The sequence below is a fragment of the Cyanistes caeruleus genome, chromosome 1, assembly GCF_971803275.1.
Source record: "Cyanistes caeruleus chromosome 1, bCyaCae1.hap1.1, whole genome shotgun sequence".
Classification (NCBI taxonomy): domain Eukaryota; kingdom Metazoa; phylum Chordata; class Aves; order Passeriformes; family Paridae; genus Cyanistes; species Cyanistes caeruleus.
The window spans coordinates 9,463,434-9,485,131 of record NC_141701.1 but is presented as its reverse complement, the minus strand read 5'-3'; the positions used below and the strand labels follow the sequence as shown (position 1 = coordinate 9,485,131).

Here is a 21,698-nt window from a genome sequence, read left to right as displayed (position 1 = left end):
TGTTTCAGCAAGTTCTCACATTCTGCTTGGTGATAATATTTGTATATAGGTGAAAGATAAGGAAATTTTGGAAGATTTTTATTTTGCCCTGTTATGGGAGACATTTAAGCCACTTCATTATGATTCAGATTATTTTATTTTGAATAAGGATTTGCTTTGCTTTACTTGGACTGCTGTCATATTAACATTTGTTAGACTATGCAACTGATTCTGGAGCAGATTTTAATGTATATGAGCTGATTTGTAACAGCAAGGTTAATAATTTATTTAGTTGTCCCAGAACATTCTCTGAGCTTGATTAAGGTAGTATTCTGGAGATACCTTGCTTGGCTTCCTGAGTCCTGGAGAGCTTCCTTTTAAAAATGAAATGTGTCAGCTGAGTGTGCAGAAAAAGAGAGGATAAAGCAAAAATCACAAACCAGGCTGTAGAAAAACATTTCTTAACAAGCATATAATATAAATATATAGTATAAATATATATATATATATGGGGAACAGTCATACATATACTTTCTGTAACACTCAAGTCAGCCACTGTGAGTGAGTAAGAGAGGGGGTATCAGAGCCCCTTGCCTGATGTCTTATAAACAGGTTGAGGAACTATCCATTTTCTTCTTGAACTGATGAGTTACAAACACTGCAGCAAAGACTTCCTTCAAGTGTCTGTGTGGAATCCTCTGAGTGTGAATCCACTTAGGCAAAGTGACAAAAAGAGCTGCTTCTTTGAGGCCCATTCCTCTAACCAGTGCATTCTAAAGGTAGTGATGAAGCAAAGAGCCTGAACCACAGTCGGTTGCCAAATGTGGCCACAGCTGGGGGCCCAATGAAACTTTCAGATCTACCTGAACACTGCAGGACTCTGCCAATCCAAACACGTTCGTTGTCCCAGCTCTTCCTCTTTGGACATGGTTCATCACAAATTCCTCAGCCTTGCCTGAGTACTGAAGCAACTATAACTTCCTACAGCCTCCAAAGTTCCTTTGACAGAACATTTTTGTGTTTTTTTTTCCAGTGACTGTCCAACTCTGACACAGCCACTGAGGATGACACACACTGTTGTTGGCAGCAGAGTGAATTTAGAGCTCCAGCAACAGCCACCCTGTGACTGAAATGCCTTTGCAAATTAGAATGCTCAGGGAGTCATAAGCCTGGGGAAAGCACAGCCTGCAGAGAGGAAGCTGTGGTGAGGCGAGAGAGGCAAGGACAACTGGAAAACCTGACAAGAAACATCAAAGGAAAAATACAAAGCTGAGATTTGAAAAGGTAAATTTCAAAGCCATTTCCATTTGGCTGCACTGATTGCACTGATGAAGAACAAACTGAGAGCGAGCTCTCTCCAAAGGATAGTGAGACCTGGAAAGGCACAATGCAGGCCAGGGACATGCTGCCAATTTGTTGGGAATGCAGGAACTTTCCCAAAGTCCCTGTCCAAGGGGGAGAGAGATAAGGAGACTGGGGTTATAAGAGGGTCAAACACACAGATGCATAAATCTACTGTCAACTCACTGTGATGCTGCAACAGAATTTCATTGCCAGAGGTACACAGATTTAGAGTCCCCTTTCAGGAGCAAAGGTGAATGGGAGTGTGGACTGTGCCTTGGTGCTAGGGAGGATTAGATCCTCTCCTTCTCTGAAGTCAGCTCTGAAACTAACTTTTCTTAAGATGTAAGCTTAAACCTTATTATCCTGACTCAGAGCCACCCTGGAAACTAGAGTCTGTCTCTAAACTCTTACTGAGCTTGGCATTTGAACAGAGGGTTTTACTTCACACCTATGTGTGGCTGCTGATTTGACTTCAAAGGTGGCAAAGCTGCAGCATTAGCAAAACTCTGCCTTTGTTATTGTTTTGGAATTCTGAAGTCCTTCAAGAAAGAAACCTCCATACAGAAGATGTTTCCATACAAAGGAATATATTTGTCAGGCTATTCATCCCTGCCCTCTTCTGAAGTGCTCTGTATCAAACCTGTGTGTAAGCAACAACTTTAAAATGGGTGAAAATACTGCTTATCCTCCAAAATCTGACTGTATTGCTGTTTGGCATTTTGTTTGATGAAGCTCTAAAGGACAAAATTGAGGTATTCATACATGTTTGGACAATGTCTATCATATTAAATGTACTGTGACGAGAGGGGAGGTAGGTAACAGATGGGGATAAGTGATGCTTGTACAAAAAAGAAATCAAGTGCAGCAGTATTGAAAGCCAAGAGCTAACAAATAAAAAGACATCTTCAGGAGCTGCAGTGAAAGCTGAGCTGTCAGATTTAGCACCTGAGTAGCTGGCTTGGATAGCATGGGCATGTGTCCAGTGGAAATAAACTGTGGAAGTTCCACTGGGAAAGCTGCAATTTAAGTTCAGTTTCTAGGCTCGGGTCTACATCTTAGGAATTTTTCTCTTGAGTATACAGAGAAAGCCAGGAGAGATGCAAAAGGACTATAACTGGTTTGTTTTGGGGTTTTGTTTTGTTTTTTTTGTTTTGTTTTTTTGATTTTTTGATAATTGGTCAGGAGAAAAAACTCCCGTCAGCCACTAGCAGCTTCAACTTCCCCTCTTTCTAAGCTGTCTTAAAGGTAAAGCTACCCCATGACATTGGGGTTTTTGTTGTTGTTGCTTTTGGGGTTTTTTTTGAGGACATTTTTAACTGAATATCAGGAACTCCATGGTAGCTGAGCAGGGTAATCAACAGGCTGAGACTAGCCCACTTCACCACCATCTGTTGTTGAGCTGCACATCCATACCAACCTGGTAATTTTTCTGCAGTAGATTTGGAATCTCCTATTTTTCATCCTGAGGCAAAGACTGCTCCATCTTCTTAGGATTACAAAAAAAAAAAAAAAAAAAAAAAAAAGTCTGTGCTGGCCCTATACTATGAGCTCCTTAATGAAGGGATATATCTTCTATATGTCAAAAACACTGCAAATCTCCAAATTAATTTTTTAATAGCCAAACTCCAAACTCACAGCAAAGTCTAGTATTCATCTATTTCTGCATAAACTATGTGAAGAGCATGTATGAAATGGGATAGGGGTACCTTTAAGTGTCTCCAAAAAGCACAGATGATAACTAAAACCTTAAGTATTAGAAGTAAAGAAGCAGAAACAATTAATGGTCCTTACAATAATGGTTTTTATTCAGCCCTGCTTATCATAATCATCTTTAAATGTAAATTTTCTCCATGCTTTAATCAGGGACTTTTTGTACTCCTTTAAAGCACTAAAGCTGCAGGCCACATACAAGTGCTTCCCTTTTCAGTAACACCACTTTTGTGATGCTTGTCAAATTTTGCTGAACGCCGAGAGAAATGACCATTCTGTGTTCAGCTATTTTCTCATGTAGTGCTCTCCATGTAATTTGGATTCCCTCCATTTAGCCCTCATCTCAACTGAAATGAAGGCAGTGATTCAGTCACAACGTCCCAAAAAAGCATCTGTTCACTGAACCTCAAAAGGAGCTGCAAAGCCCATTGACCTTTAGCAGCCACAAGGCAGAGTGACAGCACTCTTCTCCCCAGTAATATGAGCCAGGGACAGATCTGATGGAAAAGGGATTTTCCATGTAGAAAAGTTCATAAATATGAGGATTCACATTTGCTAACTGGTGACAATGCAAAGTGCCAGCACAGCAGATAACTGAATTGTCAAGGATAGAAAACCTATTTTAAAGGTTGCTCCTCCTACTGAGGTTTGATGTTTTGTTTTCTTTTTCCAGATTTTCACTGCACAAGTGACCAGCCCATTCTGTTGCATCCATGTATCAGCAGAGGCAAGACCCCTATCCCCCTCAAGGAATTCTTCTGTTTCATTGGGACAGGGAAGGAGGATGGTACAAGTCCAGGAGGAAGCCATAGAGGCAGCCAGCCTCAGGGCAGAGGTTAATTGCCTGTTTCTATTTCACTGTCATTTTTTTGACCAGTGTACAAAAATGTCATCAGGGGAAATGGATGTTTTGAAGACAATATGGATAGGTTGCCATAGATATTTAGCATTTTTGCAAAAGATGGCTTTGATTACAGACCCACAATATGTTGTTAACTGAGCTTCTGCCTTGGTATTTGAATCCTAAGCTAAGACAAAATCCTCTGGTTTTGTCCTTTTGGATTCTGAGACTGGGCCATGCTACCCAAAAGGAGACACAGCATTTAGGTAGGGTCTGGAGCTCTATAATTTACTGCCTTTTGCTCTCTGCAGGCTCCTTAGTTTTGTTTTCCTCTTTACAATACAATTTCCTTAGTAGAAATGACCTTCTCAGAAATTATAGTGCATTGTTCAACGGCTTTTTTGACCTCATACAAAAATGCTCCTGGTTTTTTGTGTTGGCTGTTCTTCCTTACAGAGGGACAAGTTCTGCCTTTGTGAATTCACCACTGTTAAAACAAAAGGGAAACCTACCAAGAACATGAGAAGCAAATGCTCCATATATAAGTATACAGATAGATTTGTGTGTATATCTATAAATATATACCCACATATACATGCTATACAGTTATATAAAATTTATATATCATCTTTATTCATACTTACATACTGATGTTAATACTGATAAAATATTTTACTTAAATAAGGCTAAGATTACATATGACAGATCTGTCAGATGTTAAAAAGTACCTTTATATGCTTAGAAAACAGCAAAATTAAGTTTTCATTTAGCAGGTATGTGTTTTCCTTATCCCTTTACAAGCATAGCTTGAAATGAACGTAGGAAGCACACATTAAAAATGTACAAGTGCAACTTTGCTAGAAAGAGGACAGGCTGGACCACTGTGTCAGCAATGTGTACAAGGGAGCAAACCAGCAGCAAGGGGGTGGACATTTTGTGGTGACTGAGAGGTTTAGCTCTTGCAGAGTTAGAAATAGAAAAATCCAACAGAGATTATACATATATATATATGTTCATTCATGCGTTTTTTTCTGGTTGCAATTTTCAGAGACAAAGGCACTCAGCCATGGTTGCTCTCACAAGCATTTCACAACCAGTCACAGAAAGGGAGCAGAACAGACACAAATGAATCACAAGAAAACACAGGTGAATGGTGGGCAAGCCAAGCAGATAATGACAGGGATGCCCACAGCTGCCTTCACAGCTACCAGAAAGTAATGTGACTTCCCTGAAACTTGCACCATGCTTTTTCTACTGTTAATAGCTTTTTTCAGTGTCAGACTGCAGGAAATGGCCTCTGGACCACTGTTCCTGGGTTATAATGATAAAGTAGATGTGGGAAGTTGTTACTCCCACGCTACAGGTGAGGGAAGAAGCGAGACTTTTCTTGCTTTCTTCTAGCTTAGCAACAAAGTGAAGTGTATATTCCTGTGCTTGCAAACAGGCAGTAATTCCTCACCTCTGAGTCATGGGCTGAGCTGAGAAGGTTGGGTGCAGTGGTTTTGGGTAGATTTTTCTTTGTGAAGAGAAGGTTTTCTGAATTATAACCTTTCACCATACCGGCTGATCCCCTAACCTTGCTGTACTTCTTTCCATCCTTCCCTTCCACAGCACTGAGGTTAAAAATATTAAGGACATTATGTAATTAGCAACTCAAGACAGTCTTCCTCAAGTGCTCTTTTCATCAAAGTACACATTTTGCTTAGACATCAGTCTTTGGTCTCTTGATTAATTTCATGTTATGCAAAATATCTTTTGAAGGAAAAGAGCTCATGCAGTGCTAATGTCTGGAGTCTGCTTGACTGCAGGGATTTCAAAGGGCTCTTGGAGCATCCATCTGAGGGAAGAAATGAACTTCTTCCACTCTTAAAACTTATTTCCACCAAGTTAACCAGAGTTCAGAGCTCTCAGCTTCCTGCAGACTGTGCTCAGAAGTCTGTGGTATTGGCTCTCAGTTCCAAAGTTTATCTGGGAGCAGGGTAACAGGGTTAAACAAGGAGTTTTCAAAAATTCCATCTATAAACAAAATATAAGAATTTATTCTACTGCACTCAGAATAAAAGAGCAAATTTTGCTGTAATCTGTGCAAATTTTTTCTACTAATGCCTAGCTCTGTATTTTCTGGGGACTATTTCAGTGCATCTATTATAAATATTTATGTCATAAGAAGAAATGTTGGGACTCCTTCAAGGAAAATAGTTGAGAATGGGTCCACATATTTCAAAAATAAATGCAGAAAGTAAGTGTTCAAACTGTGCTATTATTAAATCACTCCCAGAGATCTTCGTGGGAGACTGCTGCAGTGAGAAGGATTAGTATACTGTTACCTGAATGCGAGTCCAAAAATTAGATTCCAACAACAAAACAGGAGTTTTAAGTGAAAAAGCAATAGGAAGAGTAGCCTCCCAGGTGCATTTGTATATCTATCAGTTAGGCACCTTATAAATGATCTTATTCATTTAAAAGAGCAGTTTTACACTTGATAAAATATAATCTTCATAAACCCCATGATAATCTCTTAATTTAAGCTAATACCTTTAAAGAAATTTAGCATAACACACTGAACACAAACCTTAATTGAACTGTTAGCTTTTAAAAGAACAAAATTAAGATGATTTCCAAAACAAAACAAATAAAAAAGCATCTTCTTCATCTAAGCAGGAATTTTTTCACTGTTCTATGTAAGTACATTTTGGTTTATGTATGTTTTACCAATATATTTATTGTGTCAAAGAAAAACATGCTTGTTTTGTTAGCAGAAAATAGATGAGAGCAGTCCATAAACCATCCCTTTGAATTATTTTAGCATCTCTGCACTCTACTCTCTTTAAATAAAACAAAGAGAAATCCTAATTCAAAGAGCCAAAGCCTGCCTTCAGATGTGGGCGTGCATCTCACTTAAATGTCAGGTAGAGTCAGGTGCTCAGATCAGAGGAAAGAATTTCACACCACGATGAAACACTGGGGAGAGGAGCCTTGTGAGGAAAAGGTCTAACAGTATTTTTAAAGCAGTAATTTTTAATCAAGATTTGAAAATGGAAAACACTGAAAAAATCCTTCTATTTCAAAGAAGAATTTTTCAGTCCTTAACATTTTTTCTGTGGCTTTTTTTTTTTTAATGATTTCCTTGTCAAGACCAAGCAAACTGTCCAGAAAGAGTTCAAGAAATCCAAATCAGTATGAATGAAGTTGATGCCAATTCTACTTCAGCAAGGGGATGATCCCCTCTCGATTGCTTATTTTCTTTCAAGGCTCTTTTTCCTTCGGTCTGCTCCAAACTACATGGGTGTGTCAGTGTAAAGCCTGTGTTTGGCTCAGCCTGGTCTGTGATACAATGATACCCATCCTGTCAGGTTTAACCTTCAGTATTCAAATCAAGAAAGGCTTAGCAGGTTAACACTGGGTGATGATAGCTGTCAGAGTCACCTAAATAAAAAGGAGTGTCAGAACAAATCAGATTTTGGAACTGAGTGTTCTTGAAAGTTTGGTTTGTCTCAGGAAGCAGTTTCTTGGGACTGGCATAGTCTGTTTCCCTGGATACCTTTGGCTAATACTGGTCCAGCTGGATGGAATCCATTTGAGCTACCAAAAAACACTCTTCAGTGTTTCATCTAGTTTATATATTATTGTGACCTTAGTCTTGATAGTCACAAAGGAGAAGGTACTGCAGTGGTATCCACAGCAGTGAGGAAGGGGATTAACTTTTTATTTTATGGAATTTAAAGAGCTCACTCAGAGCTGTTGCATTAAGAGTTTCTACACTATGCCTACTCATATTGATATGCAAGTACTCCACACACCTCAATTAATTTGATTTAATAATGCTTCTTAGGGAGGAATATTCTTCCCACTAACAGAGAGGGAGACAAGGATAATGAGATGTTTCAGTTCCTCCAACATCATGGCAAAAGCAGGAATTGCAAAGTTAGTCCTGAGTGCTCCAGTGCTGCACCACAGCTCAGCTCAAGGACTCTGTGGTCAAACCTCTGTGAAAAAAACAGCTTAAGTTTGAGCAATGTTCAAACTCTGGCCAATTTACCTGCAATGAGTAAAAAACTCAACATGGAGTTCTTGCTGGTTTTTTTGTCTTTTAGCAAGTTTATTTTGTATTTATTTCAACAGTTATGAAAAGAGGCTTCAAATGGACTCTCTGAATCTATACTGCAAAAACAGTAGCAAACATCCCTAGAACTGCTGTTGGAGGGTGAGCACATTCACCTCACATTCTGGAGGTGACTATCTTGCACCTTTACTCTGTACTGCTTCCTTGCAAAATATCTATGGGAGAATGAATGGGGAAGTGGATTAACAAGAGTCATTCACAGAACAATCACAACCCTTCACCATAATCATACGTAATGTAAAGTCCTCCAGCATTATAAAACACTTGCAGGAAGTCTGAAAAGGATTTGGGTTTCCCAGCTTCAGAAGACAGGACTGAAAGCAAAATCAGCTCTTCTGAAATATTTAACTGGACCTTGGGAACTGGGTTATGATCGAGGTAAGAATGGATGGAAAATCTCATTTGCTTTTCCACATCTGCTTAACTTGTTCATGGGTGTTTGCTATCAACAGTCTGTGTATGATCCAAGAGAAAACAACATTTCCACCTTCATGGATATTTTACTTCTAAAACCAGAAAATATTACATATTCATAAGAACACAGAAGTAGAAATAACATCATCAAGCACAAGTACCTGTCCCTCCCATGCCCACCTAGAGTGGGATCCTACGTTGCAGTTAATTGAGTTGTAGAATATCACTCCCAAGCAAGTTACATACAATGAGTATTATGGTTTTGCAGGGCATTTTTTGTACCCATTCTTACTTATATATTTTAGTCTAACTTTCGTTATGATACAGACACAAGAAGTTCTTTAAATAACATGTCTGTCAAGCTGTGTTATAATTTGGTCTTTCTTGTAGGCAGATTTCCAATCTTGATTTAAAGAAATGCAGAATGATAGAGAGGTCACCCCTTTCCTGAACAAACATTTCCAAAGCTTAATTAAAAAACCCAATCAATTAAACACACACACACAAAACGTCTTTCTATGCCTGATTTTTTGCCTTATTTTATATCACTTTGTCTTTCTGCCTTGCGATTTCCGCTTGCCATTTTTGAATGTCAGAGTTTTGTAGCACCAGAAATCTCTTCACTCTGAGATATTTATGTACAGTGATCAGGTCACCTATTAGTTATCACTTTGAGTCCATTATGGATGGATACCAAAAGGCATTATTTCCATATCTCAGGTAATAACTGTCTTTAGGAAGAACCAATATAAGAGAGTGTGTAAATACTTTTGAAAGCACTAAAAAAGGTAAATATTAAATTTATCTTAATTTATTTAACATTACTATTTATAGATGAAATAATTATTTATTTCTTTCTCATAAATCAGGAAACTTCCAGAAGATATCAAATTCCATAGTTGCCTGCACTTCCAGTGCCTCAGGTAGCCCAGCATATGTGAGGAGAAGCCCTTATGTGACAGCCAAACAACCACATGAGGTTGATTTGTTGCAAATATAAAGTGCCAGAGACCTCCTCCATGTCAGAAAATATTTTATGTAGAACAAAGCATAGAAGAAAGAATCCCAAACCATAGCACTGCATAAAGAAGAGGTAATGTTTGATCTTCAGACACTTCAGAAAGTTCTCTGCATTGATACAGAAAAAAAAAAAAATCTGCCATATGGAGTCTACCTTTATTTCTCATAAGCTTGTCCAGAAGGAATTAAGATCCTTTGGAAAACATATCATAAATACCCTGGGTATTTTTCTTTTGTTACCAGACATGAAAATATTCTTTCCCTAATTCAGCCTAATGTGAGCAATGCTTGCTTTATGTCCTAAGTTTTACATGACAATGTGGCAGGTCAGCTGATAGATTACCTCAGTGAAAAGTTGATTGTCTTGACAAATGACAATCACAGGGCATTAATGTGGGCTATTAGTACAAGACCTCTCTCCAGCTGCGCCTTTGTTCCTCCTTTAGATGTGCACCTAAGATACAATCCAAAAAGCTCCAGGGTTTATTTGTAATTACAGGAAGTATCATCTGTGATTATTACAGATTCTTGCAGTGAGAAATTTGATGTCAGATTCATTTTACCTGATTGCAAATGTTTGTAATGCAGGTCCATCTGAGCTTGTCACACAGGGAGCACTTCAGAATCAATAGAAAAAATTAGCATTTTTAGGGCACATCTAACCCATTTTAGCTGCTGGCTGCAGGATAAGTGCTGATACCTCTTTACTGACTTTAGGCTTCTCACAGTGGTCAGATGCTCTGACTGATTCTTGGAAACTGCTAAGTAGGTGGGTGTGATACATTTCCCATGTTGCCATTTAGATTTTTATTAACTTAGAAACAGTTTTGTTAACTAGGAACATCTCAAGAGAGCTGTTACCTCATTCTGGAGTGCCCTGTCACTGCAGACATTATACTTGGTGTTTGCTTGCTCTCTGGCCTGGGGACTCCAGGTCAGCATCACACTGGAATGGCTTTTTCTGGTATTTCTTCAGGAGCATGAGCACAGCCCTATGTGAGCATTTGCTGTTGTCACAGCAGCTGCTGCCTTCCTTGGTACCCATGTCTAAGTGTGGTGATGGACTCATCAAGGCCATTTTTGGCCTGACTCTGGCTCCAAGGTCACTTCCCGAAATAGAGATGAAGAAGACAAAAAGGTACTTTTCACAAACACTGGAAGTACACCAGTACAGGTTGGCCAAAATTATGTGGCAGTAACATGTCACCCTATTTTCTCCTGAAATAGTCTTAGGGTCTACACCTGATTTACGTCATGCCAAATCTTGCTGTAGAGATGAGTTTTATGAGTATCTGTCTTACAGGAATTAGGAGTCTTTGTTTGTTAGGAAAACAACATGGCATTGAATTTAGTTTATTCGCAATAGTTGGTTGTTGCAGAAGTTGGTTCATTTTTTGTCTGTGTGGGCATTTTTCTTACCCCTTACCACCTAAATAATATAGAAAATATATGCAGCTGAGCAATGAATTTTACTAAGTGCCTTTGCTCTGTCTAGTTGTAATGGCTACACACTAACAAATCCTATGAATAAACTGGATTTCATCCAGGGATGAAAGATACTAAATGCTTTCTTGCTGGAGTGTGAAATCAATGAAGACTTTAATCTGATATGATCTGGCAATTGGTCACGTTTAGAAGACCCCAAGCCAGCCAAGGATGTAGGACACAGAAATGAGATAAGAACAGCTTAAAGAAACCTTGGGCACAGAAATAAAAAGGTACAACCCAAAGATATGAAACAAAGAATGGAGAGACTGACCTACATGTTCTATTTCAGTTGTTCCTCCAGTATTATACTTCTTTTTATGTCTTCTGCTAAACTCATGTCTTCAGAGTAAAACCACTGATATGGATGTTTTGCTGCCTGCCTTATTGCCTCTGCATGGTGGGTAGGCTGGGATTTATAATCTCAGGGGACTATCAGGAAGTACCAGATCACTGTGAGAAGTTCTGAAAAGTTCTGTTACAGAATATGTTCATTGAAAGCAATCTAAATTTATTTTTAGGCCTGTGAAATTCAGTATCATGTAATTTGGTTTGGTAATAAAAGCAGAGAGATGATTAATGTTTAGATGTTATTGTTTTAATATGAAAGAGACATGAGCTTCCTTTTCACATGATTCTATTTTTAATTTGCATATATAAACACTTTTCTGAAATTAAAGCGATGCAAATAACTTTCCATTGGTCCAAGAATAGAATGGCAGTAAATATAACACTGAGGAAAACTGCTAAAAGGGCAAGCACTTACTGCAAACAAAAGTAAGTACACTTTGTTTTTTAGGTCATTTCAAGATTTAGTATGTTTTCTTGAGTCAAGTCACTATTTTATCATGCCACCTAGCAGCCAGAAATCATTTTACTCCTCATAAAATAATTTGTATTTTATTTTACCATGCTTTGGAAAGATGTCCAAGTACTTGGATAGAAATTAGCACACAAGAAAATAGTTGTGGCAATATGCCCATTACTGACTGCATGCAAATCTTCCTTTATGAAACACTTCAAAAGTGTCAACTACATAAACAGGACATAAAACCTGGTTGTGAAGACTTCCCTAAGAAACTGCATTTGCATTCAGGACTACATGATTGCATTTATATTATCAATAAGGATTCTTCCTTATCAAAAATAATTAGTCCTATTTGACTGTAAGCTTGATTTTCCTGAAAAGTACAGTTAAAGAACATAAGTAACTTGAATAATGCTTCAGAATGGGAACAACAGATAAAGGCTTAATACTTTTTTCACGTTAAAAGTTTAATTGAAACTCTAATCTACTTACATAGACAAATGCAGTAATTTTCCTTTTTCACAGTCATTTGAAGAGAGATTCTATACAGTAAGTACTTACTGAGTAGGAAAAGACTAGCAAAAGCAAGGATCAGTCACCCAAAACAGTAGGCATGTATTCAACTACTTTAATCCAAAATTATTGTGCTCCATGAGTAAAACAGTGCTTCATTCCAAAATTGTTAAAATGTGTTCACTGGAATTAGAACGCACAGAACAACGAAGTATTCAATCTATTAAACATTTAATCAACTGACTACAGGCTTCAACTATTTTTTCCAATTGCCATTGTCCTCGATCCTGACCCAAAAAATGTCTCAATGTGTGTGTCACAGTCCAGCCAAGAACTACTCTGTGCCCAGTGTGTTAGTGTGAATGGAGCCAGTTCTCTGGATATCGTGTCCTTCCAAGCTGCCTCTGATACCAGTGACACTATAACTTGTATGTAAGCTTAGATGAATTTTCTAGGAGCTGTCACTGTAGTATCAACCTTCAAAGCCACCCTGTGTCATCCTGAGCTCATAGCTCTTCTCCATGGTCTCTTGTATGTGCTTCTCCAAAGGGCCGGTGAGGTCTTCAGAGGAGCTGCACACAGAAAAACAGGGGGAAGGAATAAGACATGCAGAGATGCTTGGGAAATTTTCTAACTGCAGTAGCTCTATTTTTACAAGTATTCCTATTAATAATAAAATTGTTAAAAAACCCTTATTTTTCTTAAAAGAAGTCCTCTCTCCATATCTGATTTCATATTTAGTGGGTATCTAGATTTGTCAGTATCCAAACAAATGTGTCTTTCATCTCAGTTTTCTCTTGTAGTCTTGGACACTGCAGCAGCCTGCAGCTTTTTTCTTCTTTCTTCACCTCCACTGAACATAGCACACAAAAATTTAACAGAAGATCTTTCCCTTCATCTCTTGGACTTCTCCAAAAGTATCAGTGCAATACCTTGTCAATGGATCATGTGTAAATAGTCCATTTCTAGGAAAATGAGCTGATTATTATTGGGAGAAATCAACTTTCTGTTACATAACCTGACCACTGAGTCTGAATTAACAGAGTATTTTCCATCTAAAGCACACTGAAGGAAGTGGCTCTACGGTGACTGCCCCCACCAGCAGGTCAGACATTTCCTCTTAGCTCTAGAATGAACAAGGTGAACCTATGAAGGACTTGTCAGAGTCTATGCAATTCTGTTGGCTTTGTAAGGGAACAGGCACCCATGCTCTCTCTAAGTTGTCCATCTTCCTTCATCAAAATAAGAAACACACATGGTAAATAGTCCAGTTCACTATTTCATATATACCCACCCCTGCAGTCTTACACAGACTTCTGAACATCTAGAAAACTACTGAAATGGAGAAATATTATTTATATCAATATATATCTGCTCTCCCTCTGTTTTCTAACCAGAATGAACTCTGCCTGAGATTTTTAACAAAGCCCATCCATTTTTATCTATCTGTTCACTTCTGGATGGGACTGGATCTGGAAGTTCAAGCTAGAAAAATGTAACTTGATGCCCAAACAGAAGGGAAATACTGTTATCTAATGATGAAAACATATGGTTCTCATTGTTCTTGTGGAAACTAAATGCTTAACATTTTGTCAGTTAGCAATGTGCTGGGCATATCACACTGTATTTTAATGACCAAGTTCTGGTGAGCTTTTTTAGATTAAAAAGCAGATAAATTATGGGGTCTGTATCCTTATTTCTCTAAAAACAGAAGATTGGATCAATCACAGCATGTGTGTCAATAACCTAAAGCCCAATGAAGGAAGAAAATTTGATAATTTGTATTTATTTGTTCTAAAAATAATATAAATGTAATTCACACACAATTCATGTCTTGTTTACACGTCTGGAGGGGTATAAAAGGGCTTTAGTGTAAATGAGAAATAGGGATCGTGTAGTTTGAAAAGAGATGGTTTAAGAAAGATAATGTTCGGGTTTTTTTCTCACTGTTTAAAGCATTTTAAAATGTATATCATTAATTTTTTTATTGCTGCCCAGACTCTGAAAGTGAATCATCGAAGTAACAACAGTCATAAAGCAAAATTACAACAGTTATACAACAAGGGGAACTTGGGTCTAAACCACAGAAATATAATTAAATTATTATTTTCCAAAACTACTCATAAGAACTCCCATAAGTAAGACCATTTTTTTTTTCTGAATGTGAGATTTAAAAAATTTGTAGCTAACTGGTATTGCTAGGACAGTAGCACAAAGATAGAGAACAGGCAGGTCCAGCAATAGCAATTAGATGGTCTGATCTCCCTTTTGCACTCATGTCAGGACTCATACTTCTAACATGAAACCAGTAGAAGCAGATCAACCTGCTTCCACCAGAGTCTGAACACTTTCAGAAGCTGCAGAAACAACTAATGTCATGTGAGGGGTTCCAAGTAATATTTAATATATACAGATATAATGGAATATGCTTCTAGTTCCTAGATTCCTTAGTTTCCTAGTTCCTCAGTTTCCTATTGGAACCATTCCATTAGGCCACTTCACTTCTCTGTGAAAGTGCTAAAGAATGAGGATAAATAGCTGCAGAGAATGTAGGCCACACATCACAAAGAGATCTGAGACCCTGAAAAAGCTAAGAACCAGAAGTCTCAATTTATACTGCACTGCCATAATTTTTGCAAGCTGCACAACTGGTTCCAAGGAGCCTAACCATCTCCTTCCAAGCAGAGATGCTTAGGGCATGCATTTCCAAGCATCTCTCCTTTTCAACAAGGAACAATTGCAATGCCAAATGTAAAATATAGATATACAACCTAGGACATAAATGGGAGAGCACAAAGATGTTGGCCCAGATGAACTTCATCACGTGGACTTGTTCCACTTAATAACAATCAGGAACCACAGGAGCTGAACGACAACTTTGCAGACCCGAGTACAGGCCCTTTCCTTGGTGCTGCTATTTCTTCTCTGTTTCAAAGCTGTGGGATTCTTCCTCAGCTGCAGATGACCCCTGTTTTTACCTTGCCCCAAGCAAAAAGCAATGTTGCTCTTTACTGGAACTTTCATTTTGGGGATTTCAAAGTTCTTCAGAAACACAAAGGAATTGCACCTTACAATCTTCTCTGAGGGGGAAACATTCCTACAAGGATGTGCTAACTGTGGTTCAGCCAAAAGCAACAAACTGGTAGAGAACAGGAGCATGAGACAAGGGCACTATTCACTGCAAAATGTAACACAAACACCAGAAAAATATTCCTCAGGCCTAGGCAGCCACCACAAGTCTTGCATCTAATTTCTTTTTCTCTCCAGGCTTCAGAAAGCAGTTCTTCCTCTGAAAATATCTGAAGGGCTTCAGTGTTTTCTCTCCAATGATGAATGAGGAAGAAACACATTAGGAGGCTGCACTATTATGTCACAGAGTCTTTTTCCTAGCTTATCTGGAGCTACTTTCTGCTGCACTCCTAAGGATCGGCATCCACATCCACCCCTGCAGAGCAGGGCCAGCTGCCCATGCTGCCTGCTGCTAAGCACAGGGACCTCACTCATCACTGCAGCTCTGATTGCCTCTGATACTTCCATCACACAGGAGCACCAAGGGTTAGCCACTGAAAACCACCAAGGTCACCAAGAGTTAGCCACCAAAAAACACCAAGGTCACAACGTTACTACTTCCCTTTGGCCCTTGGAGCATATCTCCCGTCTGTTTTCATGTAAGGTTCGCAAAAAAAGGCATGTGGAGGCACAGGCGAGTATCCAAAGCTTCATCCACTGCAGACACTAAAAGTAAAATTTTACATGATTATCTAAATTCCACTTGAATCTCAATGACAAAATAATCTCTGAGCTTGCTTAAAATTGGATTAACAGCTCTCAAATGACTTCATGGGAAAAACTGTTCAAATTTTCCAAGGTTTTTGGGGGTTGTTTTTGTTTGTTTCCTTTGTTTTGTTTTTCAAAGGTAGTTTTGAGGATCTGTGTATAACAAAAATGCTTGATCTAAAGAACTATTGGTCTAAGTGGAAAACTCTGTTTTTGTTTCAGTATTTTTTCCATTAGACCTGTGGAGATATGCTTATTCAACAGTTTATTCACAGGATTCTGAGTACAGCTGTAATGTTTCACCATTTATTTTAGTAAAAAAAAAAAAAAACTGTGAAAAGGACAGACATCTAAAATGTCTTCCATGTTATTTCCAAAACTTGTCTTTCCTGTCAAGTCCACATCAGTCAGGTAGCCTCAGTGTGAGGGTCTCAGCATCAGGCCTTGGGCTGAAATCATTGCTGCCACCCTCAACTGGGTACAAATGGAAAGGCAGTAATTACCTTCATTAGCCACATGACTGAGGGATGGGGCCATTTGAGTAATGACATCTAACTAATTAAAAAACACTTCATGTCCCTGTCATCTAAGAAAATTACCTACATTCACATGAAGAGACAGAGTAGTCAAAAGATTATCTAATACCATGGATTATGGCTCTAGCCCACTGTGATAGGAATCTCTTCTCTGTTTCTCCCCTTCCCTCCCCTGCCATTAATGCTAGACTGCTTTGCATTACACATTTGTCATTGGTTACTCCTCCACTGCATCCCAGATTGAGCATGACCTGTCTTAAAGCACACAAATAACAGACTACTGCTTGATTTGTAGTGTTTTAGAGTAGCTGCTAGGTAGAGAACCACCATAATGCTAAGAAGTAGTTAAGTAAGATCAATGACTAAATAGACCGAAATCACCTTCCCAATGAAGCACACAAAAAGCATATGATAAAGTGAGGGTGTAAATGTGGGGCCAATATGGAGCTTTTTTTTTTTGTTTTTTATTTTATTTTTATTCAGGCAAATCCACTGAGCTATTTGGAGTAGCAGCTTTTAGCCTATCATCAAATGCCATATTTCTTTCCTCATCTGATTTAATATAAAAAAATCACTGGGAGCTTTCATAATAGAAATGTATTTCTTGACTACAGGAAGCAGCCCCCAACTACCACCTGCAACATTCAGATTTTTTCATTAAAAAAAGCTTTCCCTGGATAAAAAATATAGCAGATCACAAATACACATTTCTGCACCATTTAACTCTTGCTTGCATAATGGTTCTGCTCAGTTATTTGCAATGAAAGATGCTCTAGGAATGCTGCACATTATTGGTGCGACACTGTAAGTGGACAATCACCCTTTTTTCAACTAATTTTTGACACACAGAATATTCCCCTGCAACTTCTGTTGAAGAAATCCCTCTCGTTTCTTTTATTTCAGTTATTCATTCTCACTCTACCAGTATGAATGGTAACACTCTGGGTTTGTGGCATTTCTGGAAACAACAGGAAACTGGCTTTCTTTTCTGTCAGCCTTCAGACATCCAGAGTGAGCTGTTTTCGCACCCCATGGCCTTTTGTTCACTAATGGGTAGAGCAGCACTTTCTGTTCTGCACAGCTGGAACCAAAAAATAACCTGTGGGAAAAGGGACAATTTGGTAAAAAATGTGTGAAACAATTGTGCAAGGCTGCTGCTATTACAATAGGTTTCTTTAGGATAAACTTTAACTTCCTTGAGCATTGATGGATCAGACTGTCTTCCTGAGCAGCAAAGGTACAGCATAGTGCTGCCATATGCACTAATTTCATTACAAAGACAGAGATACTGCAGTATGAATTGGAAGGTGTTAGAAGCACTTTAGTCAGATGCACTTTCTTCAGCAACACAAGGGAAAAAGTAGAGAGTTGGACATCCTTCCTTAAAATACCTTACTTACTGCCATGCACCACCTTCTTTGTCAAATGTGGCCATTAGCAGCCAGAAGCAAAGCACAAGATCCTGAAAATAGGAAGTACTAGCACTGTCTTAGAGATTTCTTTCATTGCTTTGACCTAATGGAAAACCTGTTTACTTTTAAACTCTCTTCTTCGTAAGCATTTTTGCCACCACTGGACTGTGAAAGGGATAGGGAACAGAAAGTTATTTTTTTTATGAAACAGAAATGTTAGACAAACCTTCTATAAATGCTTAGTGTCACCAGAAACTATCTACTAAATTATGAGGGGGAGGAGTACAAAGGTACTATACAATTTCCAAACACAGCAAAAGAGTGCTTGTGAAGAGATCCTCTTCTGTCCTCTTGAAGCCTTAAGATACACTGGGAATGTGCTCCTGACTGTATAACCTCACCCAGCACAGGTACCCCATATAACATGCAGCATTTTGGACATCAGCGGTGGATTTCTGTGGCAAATAAGCTTCTGGGGTTTTTATGTGTGGAGTTAGTAAGAGACCTGACACTCTTTCTCCGTATGTTTCTGTTGAAAAGGATAATTTGCATTTGCAATGCCAAACTTTCACCTAAAAAATATTAAATTGCATTGATTTTCCTGATTAGCAGACAGCAGCTATCTTTGGAAACTGTTACAATAAGGTGTAAAAGCAGCAGCTCTTACAAGTCCTTTCAGCTAAGCTGTCTCAAACCAGCAAACATGTCAGGCTGGAAATTGTAGGACATACTCAAAAAGCTTCAAATGTAAAGATGCATATGGGCAGCTGCAACTGCTATAGCTAGTTCCCTCTTGTCCCTTATGGTGCTTCTATCCCCAATTGTCTGTTCTCCTCACGCTGATTATTAAGTTCTGTGCCCTTCAGACTGGTTCCGAGAGCGAAAGGGAGAGAAGCTCACACTGTGCCTGCAGAAATTGCATTTGCTCCCATGTATTCCTTCTCATGGACTGTGGTGTGTGCAGCATGGACATCAGGAGAGAGTTATCCTTTGCTTTTAGTTAGTTTTTTTAGCTAGCCGAGGCTGAGAAGTTCCCTGGCTTTTCTTTTTCTTGGAACTGATCAGCCTGCTCTGGACTGGAAACCCAGAAAAACACCAGGAGCTCACATCTGTGGCCCACTGGGGCCAAGATGTGGCATTTTCCAGCACAGGAGGCACTGAGAAGCGACTGAGTGAGCTGAACTACACCCCATGGCAAGAACTTTGTGAATTTGCCATCTCTTCAGAACAGCAAGAGGTTTTATTGCCTAATTTTACTCATTTTTCCATGTTTGCGAGTTCTTTGCTTGTTAAATAAACAGTTTCCCCCCGTTTTCTTGAAGATTTATGTCTTCTGAATTGGTGGGGGAGATTCTTGAATTTGCTTTCTAGAGGGATCCCTTCAGAAGTTTCCTCCCAGATTTGCCCTAAACCAGGACAACTACTTTTTGGCACACAATGTGGGGTTCAAGAAAGCGGAAAAAACCTGTACTGATTGCATTTTTGTTTGACTTTTTGTTTCACTTACTCTGGGATAAACCAGGACACTCTTCTTTCTAAGGGACTAACAAAAGAAGAAGCAGCTTAATGGCAAAAGTAACCAAAGTGATAAATGTCAGCAGCTCCATCTCATATAATCCACAGAGACCAAGTGGGAAGATGTCTGAAGGCTGGCTGACACCTGGCACAGCCACATAGCCTTATGGGATGGCACTAGAATTTACTGTTAGAATCCATCAATATTTCTGTCTCTCCAGAATATGTTTCCTAGCAAAAAATCTTCAGGTAAATCCTGCTGAAATTATTCTTTTTTACTGGTTTACAGAGAGTACAGACCATAATATCATGAAGTTTAAATCTCTGTGCACCCACCAACCTTTTCATTTATTCTGGTATCATGTGTTTCATCTAGGGGTCAATTAATTCCATAAGATAGGGCTGTCTATCTGCCACTTTTAGACCTGCATTTTTCCTCACCTATAATAAAAAAAGAGAAAAAACAATTTAACAGGGACAAATTGTTATGGAGATCAGGAATCTACCTTAAAATGGATTAAAAGGGGACAGTTTGGGGAACCTGGAAAAATGATGACTGAGAGGGAGATGCTTGAATCAGGGGACTAATAGTAGGAAGCAGTAAATACAGAGAACTATGCTCTTGGAATGAAACTTTTTTAGCTGAAAATTAGGACTCTAACAGCAAGGGAAGTTCTGTAAGAAGGTCCCAGATACTAATTGAGATTACAAAGTTGAATTATTTCACTAGAAGAGATTAAATCATGGAAACCTGGAATATAATTTGTTCAAGGAGAGATTTTAAGATAAGAAAAGGGTGAGATAGGAGCTTGAAATTAAACTATACATTATCAGGATAAGATCATTTGTTTGGCTTCCTAAAAAGGGAGCTGAAAGGAGACAAAACATGGTGAGTTTGTTATGCTCTGTTCATAGCAGTATTTAATTAGTTCACTGAATACTTCCCAGCTCTACTGTTGCCTGTAGGCAGTGGAAAGAAATATTATTTTCTTGCTTGTTATCTAACTTTGCTTCTGGGAGACAGAGAAAATTTGTTTTCTTCTGAAATGTCAGCGATTAGCTGCCACTGTAAAAAGTCCCCTGGGCAGAATAGTTTGGTGCACCAGTGACAGCCAGAAGCTTTCCAATATTGCTGTCTCACTCACGTGTTCCTGGTGAAACAGTGCTCTCACGCTGAAGTTAGAAAAAAAAATTCCTGTAACCAGAATCACAAGGACCTTAGGTGACATGTAGCTGTGTGGACAGGTCTCAGTGTCCTTGATGGTCTCACCCAAATCTGTAAAGTTATTCACCTGCTCAAGCTCATTTTTACAGAAAAAACCCACCCTACTCCTAATCTTAAATTGAAGGAAAGGGGGACACTGATCAGACACATAGAGGACAAGATGTAGGAGCTTCTTGAGCTCCTAACGGGGTAAGATGATGGATTTGTGGGGTGTTTTGGGCCTTTTTGTATTTGGTTTATTATATTTTTTCTTCATTCCTTCTTCACAATACTTCCTTCTGAAATCACAGGTAAAACTTATTCTCCTTCTAAAAAATCATTATCACTACTTTGATGGTTCTAGTAAGAGCAGACAAATAGTAAGTGAAGAGGGTATCATTCTGCTTTTCCAGTTGGTTGGCAATAACAAACATGAAGTCTTTTGTACAAGCCGAATATTGGGGTTTATCTTTGTTTTCCACTGACAAGTGATAGGGAGAAAATACCTTCAGTTCACTTTTATATCCTAAGATATAAAATTAAAGCAAAGAATGCATGGAAAATTTGAAAAGTACTTTCTCTCCTGTGACTTACTGCAAAGTCCGTGCCAGTCACAGCAAGGTAACAGAAAACTTTTGATGTATTTTCAGCTTAAAATAGGCACATCCAGATTTGTATTTGTTGATGGATGAATTGATATCTTCTTTCCATTAATTGTATGGGGAATGAAAAGTGATTATTACTGAACAGAGAAGTTTCTCACTAAATGCCCAAAGTATTAGCTAAATGAGCAACCTTCACAGCTTCCTGCTTCTGCTACCTAAATAGTATAAATTATTCAGGTAAAAAAAAATCTTATTTCTTTTGTGTTTCTGGTGGGTCAGGTATCAGAAGGAGACACCCCAAATTTTTTTCTTCATGATCATAGTATTGCCCTTCCCTTTGGGCCAGAGCACAAATACTCTTCATTTTGAAATTCAAAGCATTCCTAGGTCATGGTTGGTTTCTCTCTTCATC

General features: G+C 38.6%; 1 long non-coding RNA gene across 1 annotated transcript; it reads right to left on the bottom strand.

Annotated features, from left to right (window-relative positions):
• Positions 1–11,496: 11,496 nt before the first annotated feature.
• Positions 11,497–19,918, bottom strand: LOC147655291 (uncharacterized). The gene is made up of 3 exons (XR_015283806.1): positions 19,818–19,918; positions 17,473–17,649; positions 11,497–15,972 (listed from the first exon to the last, which is right to left on the bottom strand). It is a non-coding gene; the product is annotated as an uncharacterized LOC147655291 (long non-coding RNA).
• Between the last annotated feature and the right edge of the window lie 1,780 nt (positions 19,919–21,698).